Source organism: Gallus gallus, chromosome 18 (genome assembly GCF_016699485.2).
Source record: "Gallus gallus isolate bGalGal1 chromosome 18, bGalGal1.mat.broiler.GRCg7b, whole genome shotgun sequence".
In the NCBI taxonomy this organism is placed as follows: Eukaryota; Metazoa; Chordata; class Aves; order Galliformes; family Phasianidae; genus Gallus; species Gallus gallus.
In genome coordinates, this window is record NC_052549.1 from 3,465,490 (window position 1) to 3,484,432 (window position 18,943).

Genomic DNA, 18,943 nt, shown 5'->3' on the forward strand with positions numbered 1-18,943 from the left:
GTGAAACACGTTGTGAAATATTCATTGGAAGCAGCTCGGTTCAGGTAAATGGGGCTTCCAGATGAAATGCTGAAAAAGGTTATTACTGCATTTGCTGCATCTTTTGCAGGCCATACAGCAATGGGCAATTGATACCTATGATGTGCTTAACAAGCCAATGAGGTTTTGGAACTTCTCCTTAAATAAAACTTCTGAAGTGGTACGAGTGGTCACGATGGCCCCAGCTGAATCTGCTGCTGTGTGCTCAGAGCAGGGGAATGGCTGCAAGGCAGGATTTGTCCTGGGTCCCGTAAGCAGATTGTGATGCTGAAATAAATAACTGAGTAAGAATTTCTCCTCCTTTGAAATAAACTATCAAGGGACCATCAATCTGATCGGAACAGCTTTCTGATAGAAACTAGCAATTGATTCAGTTCAAATCTCCCATCAGATGGGGGACAGAGCTGATTAAAGCTGTGCATGTACTATTAATAGGAGCAAGACGCCCCTTCTGTCATTATTATTAATTATGCTTCTGTGATTACTATCTGTTGATCCATTCACCCATCCTCCCTTCTTTAATCCCATCACTGGCCAGGTCTGGATGACAAAGTCTTACTCTCCTTTCGCTCCCAGTTTGTCAGGGTGAGGTGGAAAGACAAAGTCTTTTCCAGCCCTAATGATGCCCTGTGTGGTCATGGTGGGGATGGGTATTCATAGAATCATAGAATCATAGAATCATAGAATCACAGAATGGCTTGGGTTGGAAGGGACCTCAAGGATCATCAAGGTCCAATCCCCCTGCTGCATGCAGGGCCACCAACCTCCATACCTAATACTAGACCAGGCTGTCCAGGGCCCCATCCAACCTGGCCTCGAACACCTCCAGGGATGGGGCATCTGTCCACAGATGGTTGGGCTTTATGACCTTAGAGGTCTTTTCCAACTTTAGTGATTCTATGACAATTATGAAAGAGTGGGGGGTTGGAGATGTGTGGGTGTGAGCATTCGTTTGAGAAAAAAGCACAAAGGGAGAGTTGCCAAAGCAGGAGGCCTGACCCCAGGGCCCCTTCCCACACCCACAAGGCTTGTCCCTACCTGGAGGCCAGGTTCTCCCGATCTCTCAGCCACTGTCCCCAGGATGGGCAGAAATTTTCCTTGGCCAAATCATTAGGCTGTGATAAGAGGAAACAAATGGACCCTCAGAGCAGCGAGGGCTGCAATAAGAGATGAATTATTAGTCCAAGATGGAAATCTCTTTTGATAAATGACTGGCCCCAAGCAAGGAAGGATTCAGCAAAACACAACAACGTCCTTGTTGTGACACGAGGAAGGGAAGGAACAAGCCATGCACAGTGCAACAAAGCCTCCGTGCTACCGCCTTGACCAATGGATTAATCAAGTGTGTCCCACAGTGTCACTATGCTTCCCTCTTTGCATTACTTACAGCCTCTCCACGCAGAGGACGGTGATAGAAGCTGCTCACCCTGACAGGTGTCACCGCGGAGGGCATCAGGAAGGAGTGAGGAGCAGAGCCTGCAGATGCATGGGGCACTTCAAAGCAAACACAGAGCACTCAGCCACGGCAGTCTGGGAACAGAAAAAGGAGAGAAAACTGTGTTTTTGCTGTTTTTCTGCAAGCAGTTGGCTTAGGAGGGTGGAGCAATGCCTCGTACTCCAAGTGGAAGAGCTGCCATTTATTAATGCTGGCCCAGTTCCTGGTTTATTTCTTTTTAAAGTCAAGCACAGAGCTGGGGAAGAAAATCCATTGGTTACTGAAAATAAACCTGACCATGAGGCAATGGGCACACCATTGAAATCAGCAGGTTTTAATATCACAGCTTCTCCCGGACCTTCATGTTTGGGGGAGTGCTGCCTGTATGCTGCCTGCATAGCAGAGTTCAGCATGTCTAACAGCAGGAGGGTACAAGAAAACCTTCCCAAGACCCCTGCTGATCAGTACCCAGCCCCATGCAATGAGACTGATGGAGCTTCCAAGCCCCCATAGCCTGGAATGCATTTATCCCAGGGGATAGGGCCACTGGTACAACTACATTCAGTGGGATATTTAAGTAGGAGTGGTTAGTAGGAACATGCACACATAGAGCATACACACTGTGTATACACACACCCATACATACATGCTTTTAAAAAACCTGGCAGAAGGAGCTCAAGCATGAATTGCTAAATGTATTTCTCTCTGTCCTTCCCCAGAAACCGCTACCAAAACATACATCTCCATCTAATGAGATTAGCAAGGTACCATGCTAGATCTTTATTAGTTAAAGCTGACCAGAGTGCAAAACTTGGCCTGAATTGTAAATGAGCTGATTGCCAGATTGAGGAGCGCAGCCAGCAAGTAGATTTATTCCAAATGGGTCTCTGCTGTTTGCCTTGGGGAATATGCTTCCTTCTCTTCAACTCCCTGAAAAATGGTAGCCAAATTTCTGCTCTCCTTACATTCCCCAAAGCCAGCAGTACTGCTGCTCCTCACTCACACTGACCTATGCAAACTTAATCACCCTGACCTTGGTGATTTACTTGAATACAAGGTAAGAGGGAAGCAAACTTAGTGGCTCTGGTGGCTCACAGGAGGATTTTGCACCGAGGATGTTTACATGTGGCAGTTCCTGCCTCCTCCACTTTGTCTGACTGGCAGCTTGAAGAGGCCAACGCTCTAAATGCTACGAGGGGAGCCCTGGATGCTGATATCAGAAGCACTTGTTAACAGCATCTTCTGCACTCAGACCAGTTACTTTGGCTCCCAGTATTTCTCTTTTGTAAAAATGAGGCAGGGAGAAACAAGTGAGAAAGGCAATTTACATTATGCAACGAATGATGCTGGCCTACCCTCACAAGTAGTGATCAATAGGAAATCTTTCATGAGATCTGCACATTCCTTTCCTCGGTCATGCCCAGAACCTCCCATTAAAGGTCTCAGAAGGACCAGCACATGCCTTGGGGGAAGGAACAGAGGCCAAATCATGGCCTTGTATGAGTGTTTCACTGCAAACAACTTTCTTGCTTTGGAGTAGAAATGGGAAGCATACGCAGAACAGATCTGGTTTCCATCAGGCTGTTATTTATAGTACTGGTTTCACACCGTGGCTTACACACATTCATGCTTGTTCCTTCAGACTCTTGGTGCTCTGTTGTGCCTCCCTCTTACCTGAGCTATGAATCTGTGAGTTTTGCCCTGCTGCAATCAGCCTTCCAGCACCTCAGCTGAGCATCCACTAAACAGTTCCACAGAGCTTGGCTGCTCACGAAATGAGAGTCAGCAAGCAGAGTATCTCCAAAGCATCCTTCTGAGCCTCAGGCGATGGTAGAGAAGACAGACTAGTTTATCAAGAGTGCACAAGGGAGAGATCTTCTGGTGCCTCTGATTCACAGGCCCCCAAGAACTAACTGCATCTCTATTGCTATTTCGATATCAATCGAAAACACCTTTGGCACAGCAAAAAATACTGTCTCGTGCAACAGCAAGTTGCTCTGCTCAGCTACTGCACTCTAATGGCTGCGTGGTGGCAAAGACTTGACAGAAAGTACCACTTTGACCAACTCACCGGAAGCAGCAACGAGACCTCCCATACAAGCATCCCATGGCTGGGCCTGTGATCCTACCCAGCACAGCTCCGTGGGAAGCCTGCAGCCCATCCACTTGTTGATTGCTCATGGAGAGCAAAGTGATGGCGGTAGGGCCCATCTGGTGTGCCTGGAGTCATCCAGTGTTGTCCTAAGCACTGAGTTCAAACAATGGCTGTTTGGTCTCTGCTGTTGATTGAATGAAATTTGTTGTCTGTAATAAAACTCCTGGCACACGATCAGTCGCTGCATATAAACCTAAATTACTCTAGGAAAAGCCAGGATACTGTCAAACAGCTCTAAAACATCAGTAAAACAGGCCAACCCCAGGCATGGCTCTGAAGAGCTGTGAGTATGCCAGCGATGTTCTCCAGCTTCCCCTCAGGCAGATGCGTGGGTAGAGGGACTGAGGACAATGGCTATCCTTGAGAATTCCCTGCCAGCATCTGCATCACAACACAAAGGTCAGGGCAATTTCTAAGATGGCCAGGACCAAAGAGCAGAAGAGGACAGCACGCTCTGTCCACAAGCCTGAAATCAACAAGCTATCCCTGCTGGATTTAGCTGGCCAAGCAGCACACGAGTTATGAAGCGTGGCACCTTCCCCCAAACTTGCAGAAGATAAATTGATAGCAGACTGGATGGTTTCCTTTGGAAGATATGAGTTTGCCCAGCTGCCCTCCAGCAGAACCTCACTATGCCAGGGGCTGCACAGCTGCAGTTGGCAGCAGAACAGGAGTACTCCTTCCAGCAGCATTCTCTGGGCTACTGCAGCTCTGTGAGCATTTACCAGGAAACCACATAAGCATTTAGCCTAAGCAAGATGTGCTCGGGAGACCAGGTGATAATGTCTGGCCTACTGCTAAACCTACAGGTGGTTCAGGTTAGGGGAGATGGATGTTGCACCCTTTTTCTGGAGTCCTAAGGCCTGAGCCAGGGGCCTAAATACAGGTACCTCCACCTAGTGCCACTGCAGGTGTAGCAGCAGATCTGCACAGATGTCTTTAACGGCACAATATGCTTATTGGGGACTAGGAATGAAAAAGGGAACTGCAATTACAGTTTTGAGGGCTGTAGGGTAGAAGGGGACCACTTGCATGGAGATAGTTACAGTGCTTTAGAATTTAGCTTACCAAAAAGAAGGAGAAGTAACTTATTAATGATAAAGAGCACCCACTAAAGAGGAGATGTCTATCTGCAGAACTCTCTTTAATCTAACAGACAAAAGCCTATCAAGATCAAACGGCTGGAAGCCAAAATTAGACAAATTCAAACTGCAAGGAAGGTGCCAGTTTGTAATTGAAAGAGTAATGAACCATCAGAATTATTCATCCCGGACTGTGATGGATTCTCCACCATCTGAAACCCTTAAATCCAGAGTGGATGCTATTCTAAAATGTGCCACACTGCAGGCACATCTTTCCGTATTTGGGAATTATTGGTAAAAGCTTTCCAGCTTGCATGAATCATCTGGGCTCTAAAAAACAAACAAAAGAAAGATCATGCTGCCTGGTTAGAAAAGGATAAAGGGTGTAAACTGAGGTCCTCTCTTTCCTTGTCTTCCCAAGGAGCAATCCCAACTCTTGCGTACTACACAGGACAAAGTACATGTGAGATGTCTGTTTTTATCACCTTTCCAGCAGACAGGAATGAGAAAACCACAGGGGAAATTGTCATCTGCCCAGGCACCTCTGTGCTGGACCCATTGTAAGGGAGCGCCTGCTGCCAGCCATCGAGCGAGAGCAATAAACACCTAAGGCTCAGATACTCTCTCATTGAGAAAGTCTATTTTCCTGACTTTAAGGACACGTAATAAAAATTAGCAGGAAGGGCAAAGGGAGGTAAAAGAGCCGAGGGCTAGACTGACTCTCTGTTGGACCCTGGGAAAGAGTTAAGCCCCAGAACTGGGTGAATAAATGATTCCTTTGCTTCTCTGGTGAATAATTTCAGGTTGCCCTCACAAAAAGACATAGAGATCAATTCAGCCCACTTGAAATAAAAACAAGATTTAAAGCTGCTGAGATATCAAGTGAAGTATTTCACCAACTTCACCTAGTTTCATTCTGAGGCCATGAAAAAGGGGTTTGAGAAATTAAACGTAGGTACATTTCTAAGACACCTGTTTTGAAATAACCAAGAGAAGTATGCCAGCTTGGAAACAGCAAAATGAAACCTTTTGACTTAAAACTGTTAGAGATAGTCTTTCTTGGCTGAAAAGATGTAATAAATTTGTGGATAGCTCTTATAAAACCCCTGCAGTTGCATTGGTAGGGTTGCACGTAGACCAGAACCAGGAAGGCCTTTGCAACACACCAGCTTGGAACAGCCCAAACAGAGGAACTCTGTTCCTCCTCCTTTCCCCAGTCCTTGCCTGCAAACACATCGCTACAGTTAACACACAAAACACCATTCACGATAGTCAGAACATGGAAGCACACATTTAGCTCTTACACCCAGGTTGGGATCAAAATGTAACAAAACTCTTAAAAAGCAAGGATGAAATATTGAGCCTTCTGAAAGCTCCAACAGAAAGAAATGTTACTGTTCCTCGGGCAAACATGGAAAGCGAATAAGAGTATTTTTTTCTTTATTCATTTGAGTTTATTCAGCCACATCCAGGGAAGGTGCTCCAGATTTACTCACAGCACAGTGGCTCAGAGCAAAATTCAGCCCATAATGGCAGTACTTTGGGTTCACATCAACACTGCGTAGCCAGCTGCAGGCCCTCAAAGTAGCCAGCATTGCTTGACGTTCAGCCTTATTCTGCCTTCTATTATGGTGAGGAGGTCTTCAGTTCAAGAGCTGCTTTATCTGAGGTTTGTTTGGAGCTCCTGAACTTCTACAGAGCTCCCAGAATTGCTACATCATCTCAGCACAAGTCATCTGAAAGTTATGGCTGCAAGCAGCCAGCATCTTTATGATTCAGAAGCCACCAGAAATGTGCAGACCTTTGCTAAGAAATTACACATCTAAGGCATAAGTGTTTCCCCAGCTACAGTTATCCGGGCTCTTCTGGATATAAAGCATGTATCAGGGATTGTTATTACATTAATATCTTTTTTCAGATCAGGACCTAACCACGGAGAGACTGAAACAACCCATGTGAAGGCAAAGAGGAGGTCAATATGTGAGAGGAAAATCAAACCAGATCTGGCCATACCCGACCCAGCCGCTTGCCCCTCCTTGTTAAGGTCACTGGAAAAAGAGAATAATCACGAGCCTGAGAAGGAGAACATAAAGGCTGAGCTTAAGGGAGAATCTCCTGCCTGCAGTCCTGGCTGAACAGTTGCCTGAAACCAACTCAGGACATTTGCCTTGGACTCAGTGAACCCTACAAATAGAGTAGGCGAAACTCTACAAAATGCACTTTGCATGGGTGGCAGATGGGCCCCATGGGCTGAGCAGGTATTGCCCACATCTCACTCCAGTGTTCTGGTGTTCCTGCAGTATGACTCTAACACCTGCAGCCAGATTAGCTACAAGCCTATGCTGTACTCCGGCCTGCTCCAGCAGGAGAAACTGTAGTCATCACTGGTAGAAATACTTCCAAAGGACCTCAGGATAGATATTAAGGAAGACTACTAGAAAAGACTGGTCAGACACTGGCACAGGCTGCCTGGGGAAATGGTGGAGTCGCCGTCCCTGGAGGTGTTCAAGAACAGTGGGGATATGGTACCTGGACATGGTTTAGTGGGCAGAATTGGTGGCAGGCAGATAGTTGGACCAGACAATCATAGAGATCTTTTCCAACCTTAATAGTTCTATGATCCTATGACCTGCTTTTTTTTTTTATTCTGCTCCACCAGAACAGATGATTTCATCACTACTAGCAAGAAATCAGAGACCCTGGATCTTACTGGTTTCTTTGCTTGGAACAGCAGCAAGACTCCTTAGAGCTGCCTCCTAAACAGAAACAATCTGTCATTCAGACAAGCATAAAAACAATCGGGAGGCAATAATCATTGATGCGTTCATCCTTCCTTCTCCCAAACTTCCAGGCTCACTGTTTTCCAGGTTTGGATCAGCTTGGGGCCCCAAGAGGCTGCATACAAACAGCCACAGATGCCCCTTCCCATTGAGCACTGGGTACCGCACTGACTGAACCACAGGAACAGCGGGATGGATGAGAAATCCTCCCCTCGCAACGGGAAATACAGCAGGCAGGATACTGAGAGGGTGGTCTGCCTGTTAATTCAGGAGACAGAATTCAAACTGAAAGCTCCATGTGGTGCAAATTAGCAGAAACTAATTCTAATCCATCCCACACTGGCACAGAGGCACGTCAGCCCCGCTTAAAATTGCACCTCCCTTCAGATCCAGGCTGCCCCTGTTCTGTGCGGAGAGAAAAAAGGATGGGAAGAGGCGGCACGGCGGCCTGCGTGCAGATGGTCCGGATTATCGAATGGCTGTGCAGTATCAGCCACTTGCCCTGTGCCCCGTGATAAATCCCAGTCCCCTTCCATGTTTGTGGGGAAGAGCAACGCGCTCCCGGGGCTATGATTGGGTTGAAAGCCTGCCTAGTTAAGGAGATGTAAATACCGAGCCCCTATCAGCCTGTAATTGTCATCATCATCCTGTTTAGGAAACGAGCCACATCTTTGAGCAGTTACCCCATGTCTCCTCCACCTCAGGAGAGGGGCTGGGGCCCATTTCCGGCAGCCGGCAGCGAGCCGCTTTCCTTGCGGTGATGCAAACCGAGTTTGTCAGCTTGTGCATCCTCGGTCTGAAGTTGCTGCGGGGTCCTCGGGAGCAGCTGGAAGCTGCGAGCACACAGCCTTCACCACAAAGCCGCCATTGAGCAGCACCAGGCCCGGCCCAGCGCGGTGCCTTCAGGGCAGGGCCTGCATCCCCACCTGAGGGGAAGTGACACTTCCAGTGGCTCTCGCAGAAGGCAGAGCCAAAACGCGTGCGTTCCCTCCCTTCTGCAGGCACAAAACTGAAGAAACACCCAACCGGGCCAAAATAAATACATTTGGCATCTTTCCTGCGTCCGCACCGGCACGTTTGTGGCGCTGGGACTGAAAACAGGCCCAAACTTTATTTACACTACGGCCTCTTTCCATCACTTTGGCAGTAGGAAGGGGCTTAGTCTTGGTACATATTATATTTTCTTTTCAGCATGTGTAAATGAGGATCGAGCTTTCACGTTGCTTAAAATAGATGTAAATGACCCTTTATGCCATCAGAATGGTGCTTTCCTGCAATAAAAAAAATCGGCCCCATTATGCTTTCATATCGTGCTCCGCTCATTTAGCTTTGGTTTCCCAAACTCAGGCAATTCCCCTTGACCTTGGCAGTCTGTGCTGAGATTTTACACAGCTGGGCCTAAATCCAGGGGCAGGAGAAGGCACGTGAGCTCAGATAGAAACCTTCAAACTAAACTGGATTTGAAGGCCAGCATATTCCCAATTGCCTCTCATTTACCTGTGACAATTTTTTTCTTCCTATCAGTTGTTTTGAAGATGGCTTTAAAAAACTTTGTTTATTCCAGTCTTCTTTAGAAACTATGGAAAGGAGAAAAGGCAGGAGGGAATTAGGAGACATTCTGGGCTTCCAGAGGGGCCCTCCTGTCTCACAGATGGACTTGCCATCCTCCTGCTCTGCCAGGGGAAGCCACCACCATGTACCCCTGCCCACAACACTGGCTTTGCTCCTTCACCAGCTTTCTCTGCCCTCTTCAAAGGAGGCCCTGATGAACTGGCCTTCTTCAAATCTCTACTATCACATGCACTAATCTTTCTTGAAGTGATAATGTCTGAGCACTGACCACACAGGCAGCCAAGCACGTGGCTGTGAGCTACCTGAGTGTTTGGTGGCTCAGGTAAGTGACGGGACACCCACCCCTTCATGCAGAGGACACCCATTAGCCAGCAAGAGCTTCCCAAGGAGCAGACTTGGTCCTGACACCTAAAAGTCTGGGGACAGCCCATGCTCTTAGGCTCAGTCCTGAACTAAGTGTCCGCAAGCAGCTTCACTGATGCACAGAGCCCTGCTTTTCCATCTTCCCTTTGCTCTGCAGGGCAAACAGAGCACAGTTAGGGTCTTTAAAATAAGGCAATATATTTTCACAGTGGTGTTTCTGCCAGTGAGTAGGCTCTAGAGCCAGGAAGGGGCTGGCTGTTACCTTGATTAACTACTGCTGGTGCTCCTCACTGCCCACTGCTTCTCCCCTTTCAGCTCCTACTTGTTGTCTGGACTGATGAAAAAGAAGGGCTTTCATTCCACCTTCTGGTCTATTAAACCCAGATCCCAACCACAGTACTGCAGCTCAAACTTTTCTCATTCCAACAAATAAGGTCTGCTTATAAACTGCCCCATTTCAGTGGAGCCAACCAGCACACACAGAGACATCCTGACATGTCATCAATACCATCCATCTGCCTGTAAGAGCAGGAGAGAGCGATGCTGAACCCAACTGCAGAATAACTTAATGGAATATGCTGAAGCTGTGTCAGCCCATCCATTCCTGCAGCACTCTGTGGGCACTGCCTGGCCCAGCACAGCAGTGAGGCCACAGGATAACCCAGACAAAGGGCAGAACATTTACAGTAACTACCATTCTCTCTTCCTTGCAGAAGAATGCACAAGGGATCATCAACACTTCCTTGCCCCCTCCTCTTTTCCTCTGCAGAACAACCTTCTCTCCATGCTACTCCATAGCTTTTCTCCAGAAGCAACTGTAACTGCAAACACCCAGACAGATATTACCCAAAAGTTTATGAGGAACAGCTCACAGACACCCTGAAAACTTCAGCATACTACCTAGAGTGCTGCAGATTATTATTACTTTTTAAATCTTGGTATAGTTCTGGGTAAGGATTTAATTGGGCATTATATTTCAAAGCCAGGGAGTAGGATCTATGCAAAGCACTGGCTAGTTTTTGCATTAATTGACCATCAAATCCTTCCCCTTTGCATCTGCATTCTATTATTAGAGAATGTAGAGCAGTTTACAGGGCTTTTAACCTCTTCAAGCAAACACTCTGTGCAAGTTATGCTGCTGCAGGGACCATATTAGCTTTATAGACTTCATTTCTAATCCATGCAGAGGGAAAAAATGGAGAAGACACAGAGCAAAGGAATGATTTTTGATAGTAAATTCAGCTGGTGTAAATCAGCACAGCTCCATTACATTTTGTGGAACTATGCCGCTTAAGCCAGCAAAACATCAGACATTTGATCTGCAATGAGGTCCTCATTCCCGTAAGACCAAAATGATGCCAGACAAATCTCCATAGACCACTTTACCAGACTTCTCAACTAAACTCCCTTCTGTTGTGTGGAAAAGCCCTGAGCAGATGCCGGGAAACTATGTGGTAAAGTAGGCACCATGGCACACGTGCACACACTGTGTGAGCACCCAGTCACTGGGAGGAAAATCTGCTTTATCAAGGGACTCTGATGACTTCTGTGGCCACCAGGCTGTCCCCAGAGCCCCCACTGCGATGGCTGCCAGAGGCAGAACCACACTGTAGGATGGAAGCCTGCAAGTTTCTACTGTGCAATGGAGATGCACAGAGAACACAAGATCAGTACAGCACACGTGGTGTGCACACACGCTACTTTCCCTTCTGAAGCTTGCAATCCAATGACAGAGGGGCTTGACACCTGCACACCTGATCAACTGCTGCCCTGCTTCCACCTTAAGCACAGCAGAAGAGAAAATAGGTAGCTGTGTAGTCTCCTTAAGAAGAGTCATAGGAAGGGAGAAGATGAAATCTATCCTTACCAGGCAGGACAAGCACTGTTTGATTTCCTATCTCTGTGCAGCAGGATCAGAACTCCTCGCTCTGATTGCTGCCTTTGTCTGTTTTCTTTGCACAATAGTGCCAGCACCCCACAGCAGGCAGGATTCCCATTTTGCAAATCCCCACCTTATTTCTTTCTTTCACAGTAACCCAAAGTGTCACTAAGCTGAAACCAGGACAGTGATTACGAGCATGCAAACAATGGTGTAAGAGCTAGTATAATTATCTTGTTCCTAAGCATTTGATAATGCTTCCAAGTATCTTGTACTTAGTTACTTGCTAAGGTCCTGAGCGTCTGGCTCTCAGGCACTATGATTTTATTGCTACAGAATGAGCCAGGAACCATTCAAAAGCTTTAAAGTTCTTTTTAAATACTCAGAATGAATTTACAGTGTTGGCTGCCTGGCAAATGCAACAGGCATTTCAAGTGGAAAGGAACAACCCTTTATTGCATCTGCTGTTGGCATTTAGGGCACTCTGATCGCTAGCAATTCCCCAGCTCTATTGCACGGCATCCTGCAGGCTGCTGGCTGGGCAAAGGGCAGCCACAGGCTGGGAAGAAAAGGTCCAGGTGAAAGCAAAGCCTGGGTTTAGAACTGGCTGGGAGATTTCACTGGAAGAATTCTGTCGAAAATGATCAAAAGCTCCAAGTGTCACAGAAACGCCTTGGTTCCAATTACCAGCCAGTGAACCATAAGCTGGGCTCCACCAGCAGCACTTTCTCAGCTCTGTCTGCCCAGGACGTGTCCTACCTGCCTTGCTGTGCCACCTCCCTGTAGGCTCATGAGGACTCAAGCAGCCAAGCCTGGGCCCCTGGACGTTCTAGAAATTGGGATTTTTTTGCCAGACAGCTCTGGAGTGGACTTCTGAATAGTGCTGAGGTCCTTGAGCATCACTGCTAAGGACACAGAATCACAAAGGTTGCAGAAGGCCCCTGAGACCATCTAGTCCAACCATCCACCTACCGCCAGTATTGCCCACTAACCATGTCCCACATAGAACACTGACCCTTTCCTTAAACACCTCCAGGGATGGTGACTCCACCACCATGGATCTGCAGCTGTGGATGCTACAGGGAAGAGTTTCTCTGAACTCTCCTGCTCCATCTCTGCCAAGACAAAGCCTATAGAGCCTTTGCTGTTCCCATGGTCCTACTGCTCTGCTCTGCATCTGCCAACATATCTCCACCCAAAACCTGCAGGGTCACCCTGTCCCACCCCAGAACAAGTCTCTTCCCTGCACAACATCTTTGCCTTGTCATTTCAAATGCAGCGCGTAGTGAAGTTATATGAGGGTTCCTCCATTGCCTTTTACCCTTCCCCCAATGGGACTCTCTTCCCTATGAAGAGATGTGGGGCAGGGCCAGACCTGCAGCCCCTTTTGCATCCTAGGTGGGGTATTTACTGCCTTGGTAGGATACTGGCGGTTTGGGGTCTTTGTCTGCCCATTCTGGGCTCAAGAAGGTCAAAGAAAATTGTATCTCACCCCCACTGGCTGGTAAAGGCTGCTTAGGAAAATGCATTTAAGAGCCAACGGCTCTGTCCTCTCCTGGCACAGCTTCCAGAAGACACAAGTTTCCTCGGGACACTAAAGGAAAGCAATTGGCAAAGAAGGCAACAGCCAGGAAGACGTTTTACAAAGACTGAACAGGATAATTTAAGGGTGGTGTTATTAATGATGGTAATCGCAGTGCTAGGAAGCTCCGTGCTTTTTCATACAAGACTGAGAAAGGAAAAGGAACAAAACCAAGTGTCCTCTATGAGCAGTGTGGAGCTGTGGCAACCAAACAAGATGAGTTCCCAAACAACCAAGCAAAACCCTCCACTTGAGTGAGCCGTGTGGGTCCCCCAGAGTTCAGGCTGGAGAGAACCAATGCTACATCCCGCTGACCAGGGCAGAGGATATTAAAGCAGAGCTTTCCAAAGGTCTTTTGGGAAGTAAGCTCAAACTCGCTGCAATTAAATGAGCCACGGAATTCCCCCGAGGCGGCAAGAATCCCTGTCTGCTCTCTGAGCCTCCTGAGAGCCACCAGAACTGCTGTCACCCACATCACAGCCCTCCGTGCGCCCGTGCTTCCGCACACACCGTCGGACCTTCGCCTGGGATCACGCCGAGGCCGGCAAGCCAACCGGTCATTAATTCTCAGGAAGCACCCACTGCCTCATTGGTAATTACTTAAATAAACTTCCCTTTCATGGTGCCTGAGCCAAGGCCTTTCTTTCCGACACGTCCCAATAAAGCTTTATTTAAGGTAAGATAACACGAGGGCTGCGCACGAGGGCTGCACCTGACTAAACACTCAGCCACGGGCAATGGCCGGATGGCTCCGGCAGGATTTCACTGCCTCGTGCTCCTCTCCCCACAGCCAGCGCAGCCCCCTCGAGCTCACAGCGAGCAGGGAAACGGCCCGTGTATGATTTCCCCTTCTATATGCAGCATATATCCTTCATGCAAATCTGTCTCATAAATCACTGCATCCCAGGTGCACTGTGGAGTCGTTTGCTAGGAAAATACTGTTCCAAGCGAAGGACCCAACATACCGCAGTGGTCCTTATGAAGGGTAATATCCAGGATGGGGGTGACTTGGAGGCCTGCCAGGCTCCGAAAATGATTCATCCTGCCTGACCTTAAATCTTGGGTTCTGACTATTGCAGCCGTGTTTGCAGGCAGGAAGCGTCAATCACTGCACGCTCATATCCCGGCCGTGGTGACAGAGCCCTGGGGCCGCACGAGAACCCCCACCTGAGAAACTGGGGGTTACAAATGACCCCATATTAACCAAAATGAGGTCTCCAGAAACACCAACCCAACATGTCATGTAGAGCTTTGTACACCTTTTGCTTTCTGTGTCTTCACTAAAAGCTGCAGCCCACGCTTTTCTCACTTGCATGGCTTTGAGAAGATCATATTGGTCTCAGAGATTCAGACTTCAGATCCCAGTCCCAATGCTCCAAGGATGTCTCAGATTTTAAGTCTACAGCTCTGACCACTGATAGAGAATTCTACCCAGACAACTGCTTGCTACAGTTCCAAAAAGAACCCACGCATCTCAAACTCTCAAACGTTCCCACAGCATTCAGTATGTGCCCAAATAACTTATTTTTGATGTCAGCAATAAGATTTGCTAATCAGACCTTTGACCCTCTTCCACGCAGACAATTGAGATATTTTAAAGTGGCTCATGAGCACAGGACTCGTTTTTCAGAGGGAAGCTTTAAGTTACCAAAGGAAAGATCCATTTAGATGGAACGTCTAATAGCTTTGTTGTGGCAATAGGGGATATCAAAGAGTCAAGGGAAGAATATTGTACTCAGCTGAGAGTATGGACGAGCAGTCAGACACAAAAGCCTTTCTATGGCTCTGACAAAGAAACAATAAACTTAAGCTCTTGTACAGCTTAGCTTAAGCCAAAGGGATAGAAAAAGAAAAAAAAAATGAAATGCAGAATTAAGATGCCCAGTCTATTGATATTAAGTACAGTAATGAGGTGACACGCAGTACCATAAAAATTATTAAAGCTCATAAGGAAAAATAAAATAGAAAGACAGGCGGGTCAGGGATTTTCAGTAATATCCTACAAATGGACATTTTAGACCATTTAGCACCACAAGTCCCCAAGGCTTTATCCATATTCAGCACTGCCAGTACTGTTGGGCACCAGCAGCAGACAGCAGGAGCTCAGCTCTCACTGTGTCTCGCCCCCAACGCTGCCCTTGGGTGTTTTAGCACTGAGGACAGAGAGATGGTTAATCAGCATCCATCAGGAGCAGGGACAAATGGCAACGCAGGGCTGCTCAAACGCAAGCACCTACCAATTGATGTGCTAGCAAGCAGCTCTCCTGCACACCACAAAAGGGATGGGGATGCCTCCTTTTCTCAAGCAGCTCGTGGCTGGCATGTGGCACCAGACAGGAGGATTTCCATTCTTCAGTGTTTTCACTACTGCACCTCTGAAACCCATGGACCAGTTGACACCCACCATATATTCGCAGTCAGTGTAAGCAAGCCCTGGCGCTCTGACAGCCCTTCTGTTGGGTCCAGGCAGACACACGAACGTCTGGCCCAGATGTCGTGCAGGAGGGAACAGATTTGCCCAAACACACACCAGGGACATTCAGCAAAATGCTTTGACCTCTGCCCTCCCGGAATGAAAACAGCCCCTCCAAACTACCAGAGAGGGGAAGAGAAAATTGTAAATGACTTAAAGTGGGATGGAAACCTCCGAGGTTGACGATCGCAAGCTAATCTTCTTGTCACGGGAGCAACTCACCAGGCAGAAGGGAATTCCTGCCTTTGACTGGCCTAATTAAAGGCATCGAACTCTGCACCCGCTACGGCTTGATGTGCCTTAATGCGATGTGACATTCGGCATACGCGAGGAACGCTGACGCACGCATACGGTTCTCATTGCTTGAAGGAGTTGGCATCTGCAGTGTCCCAGCTGCAGCACACTTCCCTGCCTCGTCCTGCTGGGAGAGTCGAGTGGGGTGGCAAAGGGGGATATCTGTGCATTCAGCCCCATTGCCTCCCTCAATTCTGGGGGGCTAGACTTGATGCACAAGGTCTCACATAGGGAGAGGACCCTGGTTCAAGCCAGCATTGAAAGGTCATTCAGGGCTGGGATTCAGAGCTTTTCTCATGTGAATTACAAGTGGGAGGATCTGACTGTCTCTCTCCTGTGCAGGGACAGGAACAACATGTTGCTGTGCCTTTGGTGTGCAGGATAGTTCCAAGCATGTAAGCACAGAAGATTACAAAGACCTCATATCAGAGCTCTCATAATAAGAACCTGTTAGAGCACATCCAGAGGAGGGCCACAAAAATGTTCCCAGGGATGGAACACCTTTCCTATGAGGGCAGGCTGAGAGCTGGGGCTGTGCAGCCTGGGGAAGGGAAGGCTCTGGGGAGACCTGGGGTTGGCCTGTCCATATCTGAAGGGGCTGTAAGAAGGAAGGGGACAGACTCTTGAGCATGGTCTGTTGTGATAGGACAAGGGGAAATGGTTTCAAATTAAAAGAGGAGGGATTTAGACTGGATATAAGGAAAAAGTTGCCCAGAGAGGTGTTGGAAACCCTACCCTTGGAGAAATTCAAGGTGAGGCTGGGCAGGGCTCTGAGCACCTGATCAAGCTGTAGGTGCCCCTATTCAGTGCAGAGGAGTTGGACCAGATGGCTTTCAGGGTCTGTTCCAACTCAAACAATTCTATGATTCTACAGTTCAGGACACCGTATGAACCTACTGGGCATCTGCATGCAGTGACGTGCATCACAGACACTGCATCCCTCACCTCCAGTTCCAGGTCTGGCCTCTGCATCAGGGGATACATCGCAATGCTTGACATGCGCCAGAACAGCTGGACCAGCCCTGGGAAGAAACCTTACCTTAGGAACGGATGGGAAGGGGGCACAGGAGGGCAGCTGGTGGCAGGTGAGCTGGGACATCTGTGCTATGGGAGCACCTGGCTCTGAAGACCCGTGTTAAGACTCAGACTCTGGAAAACAATAAAGCTTTCTCAATGGCACTGTAAGAAACCAACTTTCCTCTTCAGTTATCGTGTAAAAGATTAGAGTCCCGCTGTACTATTACTTGCGCTGCAAGAACAAATGTCGGTCTGCTAGGTCATACGGCAGCAGGCTGTGTGTTTACATCTGAAGGTCCCAAGTTCATTTCCAGTTAATGATCCATAAGAGAGACTGCAACATTTCTCACAGGAAGACTGCTTGGAAGCTACAGATAGACTGCTTGGGCTGGAGTAGAAACAAAGCAGTGAAATACTTGTCATGAGTTATAAATCAGAAGTCAGCGATGCTCTGCAGGAGCTGTAACGTTTGATGCATGCTTGTACCAAGAGGCAGTCAGTAAAAGCTCCTTCAGAGTGAAAAGAAATATAGAGATGGTGAATTCAGTGCGACTGAAACGCAGAACATGTTCAAATTCGTATTTAATAAAGCAATTATTGTTTATTATTGAAGTACCAATTGATTATTAAAAACACATTTATTGAGGCTGGACCACAAGGTAACAGATATGTACCTCTGGCATAGTTGCGAAACCTCAGTAAATAGTGATTATTAGAAACACATTTATTGAGGCCTAACGATACCATAAGATGTGTATCAGTTACAGAGCTCTTAAAACCCGATCAGCGTGTTCTTAAGCTGTATTTACTGAGGGTTTATAGCCCAGCAGCAGAGCTACATGTCTTCATTTAGGGTTGCTAAGCCAAATGGAACATCATCTTAATGCTCATTTGATACTTGATTAGGCCACGTTTACAGGGAAGAGACTATACCAACCAATGGGAATGAGGAAAAAAAGCAATCACTTTCCTGCTGCCAAAAACACAGATCTGAGAGACTGTCTGACCTGTTGTCAAATCTTTTGCTAATTGCTGAGCACCGGATCGGCTGCAGCGAGTGGACCATGGGTGAGCTGAGGATATGGCCATGCAACTGCTTCCATCCCAGTGCCTGGTGCTGAGCAGAGCAGGAACCTTACAACCAGCCCTGAGCTCAAGCCTCCATCAGGTACTGACTAATATGCACTCAACAAACCTCTGATCTCCCCAAGGAACTTCACTGGGTCCCTCTGTTTTGGCACTGCCATTGAAAATGGACTGTCGCCAAAACTGCAGTGATGTTGAAATTAAACAGAGATTGAACACTGCCCAGAAGGAGGGAGCTAAGCAGCAGAGAGGACTGAAACTGGGGAGTGCCCTGAGAAGGAAAATATCCACCAGTGACATGACCTGAAAGCACACAGACAGTAAAGCCTTCCACCATCGGTGAGCATCGTGTCCAAACAGCACAGTTCCTAAAGATCTTGGGATACATCATCTGGGGCACTGGGAGGAAGGGCCACTTGATCAGTGACATCGCACTGATCTACAACAGCTGGAGATGTGGCTCTGCCATTGCCAGGGTGAGGGAAGACACATGTCAGCTGGTGCTGCAGGAACATTCACCTTTGGAGCTACTTGCCCAGAAAGGTGGTGGCTGCTCCTTCCTTGCAGGTACTCAAGGTCAGGTTGGACAGGGCTCTGAGCACCTGATGGGGCTGTAGCTGCTCCCTGTTCATTGTAGGGGAGTTGGACTAGATGACCTTTAAGGGTGCCTTCAACTCAAACAATTCTGTGATTCTACTTTCTGTTTCCTGGGTATTTCCCAGAACTCACCAGGCAGGTCCCTTCCTGCCATCCCTCACCTCCAGCCCCACAGTACCTGCAACCCACTCTGCCATCTCCATCCCAATACACACAGGACACCCCTACAGCACAGCTACTGGGGACATCCCTGCACCATCTGAGCCTTCCCCACGCCTTGGGATGAATACACGAGATCAGCTCCAAAGGAGACGGTGAGCCAAACAAAGAGGCAGGACTGCAAACCACAGCGAAAGCAACGATTTTGCCCAGATCACGCAGAACGGCTGAGGAAGAGCCCAGGGGAGAAGGGAAGTCTGCTCCTTTTCTTTCGCCATGCCTCAGACCTCCCTGCCTCCCGCGGAGGAGGAGGGGAGAACAGAGCAGAGATTACCAAAGAACTCCCCTAGCTCCAGTCTACACTGTTCAAATTTATATATTCCACTACAGGTGACATCATGATTGCTGGAGTCTGACAGGTGATGCTGTA

General features: G+C 47.9%; 1 long non-coding RNA gene across 34 annotated transcripts in view; it reads right to left on the reverse strand.

The window, feature by feature from the left end:
- Window positions 1-18,943, reverse strand: part of LOC101750578 — a 235,925-nt gene that overhangs the window by 14,135 nt on the left and 202,847 nt on the right. For 19 of the 34 annotated variants that reach the window (XR_005840636.2, XR_005840634.2, XR_005840624.2 and 16 more), the window contains 3 exons: window positions 16,694-16,803; window positions 1,466-1,569; window positions 1,078-1,196 (listed from right to left, as the gene is read on the reverse strand). This is a non-coding gene — a long non-coding RNA (uncharacterized LOC101750578). Of the gene's footprint in view, window positions 1-1,077; window positions 1,197-1,426; window positions 1,570-16,693; window positions 16,804-18,943 lie in introns of all 34 variants that reach the window. The other 15 variants (XR_005840647.2, XR_005840643.2, XR_005840640.2 and 12 more) reach the window with 10 other exon arrangements.